The sequence below is a fragment of the Rhinopithecus bieti genome, unplaced genomic scaffold (assembly GCF_001698545.2).
Source record: "Rhinopithecus bieti isolate Rb0 unplaced genomic scaffold, ASM169854v2 scaffold_63976, whole genome shotgun sequence".
Taxonomy (NCBI): Eukaryota; Metazoa; Chordata; class Mammalia; order Primates; family Cercopithecidae; genus Rhinopithecus; species Rhinopithecus bieti.
The window spans coordinates 21918-23742 of NW_016824171.1; positions in this window are offsets into that span (position 1 = coordinate 21918).

Here is a 1825-nt window from a genome sequence, read left to right on the forward strand (position 1 = left end):
GTGGAATATTGGCCCCCACTCTCTTCTGGCTTGTAGGGTTTCTGCCGCGAGATCCGCTGTTAGTCTGACAGGCTTCCCTTTGTGGGTAACCTGACCTTTCTCTCTGGCTGCCCTTAGCATTTTTTCCTTCATTTCAACCTTGGTGAATCTGACAATTACATGTCTTGGAGTTGCTCTTTTCGAGGAGTATCTTTGTGGTGTTCTTTGCATTTCCTGAATTTGAATATTGGCCTGCCTTGCTAGGTTGGGAATGTTCTCCTGGATAATATCCTGTAGAGTGTTTTCCAGCTTGGTTCCATTCTCCCCGTCACTTTCAGGTACACCAATCTAACACAGATTTGGTCTTTTCACACAGTCCCGTATTTCTTGGAGACTTTGTTAGTTTCTTTTTACTTTTTTCTCTAAACTTCTCACTCCATTTCATTCATTTGATCTTCAATCACTGATACCCTTTCTTCCACTTGATCAAATAGGCTACTGAAGCTTGTGCATGCATCACGTAGTTCTCGTGCCACGGTTTTCAGCTCCATCAGGTCATTTAAGGTCTTCTCTACGCTGTTTATTCTAGTTAGCCATTCGTCTAATCTTTTTTCAAGGTTTGTAACTTCCCTGCGATGGGTTCAAACATCCTCCATTATCTCAGAGAAGTTTGTTATTACCGACTTTGTGAAGCCTACTTCTGTCAACTTGTCAAAGTCATTCCCTGTCCTGCTTTGTTCTGTCGCTGGCGAGGAGCTGCAATCCTTTGGAGGAGAAAGGGCACTCTGGTTTTTAGAATTTTCAGCTTTTCTGCTCTGGTTTCTCCCGATCTTTGCGGTTTTATCTACCTTCGGTCTTTGATGATGGTGACCTACAGACGGGGTTTTGGTGTGAATGTCCTTTTTGTTGATGTTGATACTATTCCTTTCTGTTTGTTAGTTTTCCTTCTAACAGTCAGGTCCCTCAGCTGCAGGTCTGTTGGAGTTTGCTGAAGGTCCACTCCAGACCCTGTTTGCCTGGGTATCACCAGCGGAAGCTGCAGAACAACAACTACTGCAGAACAGCAAATATTGCTGCCTGATCCTTCCTCTGGAAGCTTCGTCTCAGAGGGGCACCCGGTTTTATGAGGTGTCAGTCAGCCCATACTGAGAGGTGTCTCCAAGTTAGGCTACACGGGGATCAGGGACCCACTTGAGGAGGTGGTCTGTCCGTTCTCAGAGTTCAAACACCATGCTGGGAGAACCACTGCTCTCTTCAGGGCTCAGTTGGAAAGGCAGAAATCACCCATCTTTTGCATTGATCATGCTGGGAGCTGTAGACCGGAGTTGTTCCTATTTGGCCATCTTGGAACCATGAATCTGATATTCTAAAACTTACCATCACTCAATTACTGTTAGTAGGGAAAGTACTTTAGGAGGTTGTTTTTTGCTTTTTTTAAAATAACTGTGCAGTAGTAAATATATAAAACATAACATCTTACTTAAGGGTTAGAACCTATAGACAGCCCTAAGGCCAGAGGTACTATTTGGCCAGTTCACATAAATTAGGTGCTATCAAGGAATTATTATTAATTTGGTTACAATGGTACTGTGGTTATGCTCGGAAAAAGACACAAGTCCTTTCCTTTGAAAGATAAAAAATGAAATATTTATGGGTGAAATAGTGTCTGGGATTTGTTTTACAATGTATCACCAAAAAAAGTGTGAGGAATAAATAAAATATGAAGCTGATGGTTTGTTGATGGATACAAGGGGTTCCCTGTACTATTCATTCCTTTACCTTAAAAAATAAAACACTCGAGCCGGGCGCGGTGGCTCAAGCCTGTAATCCCAGCACTTTGGGAGGC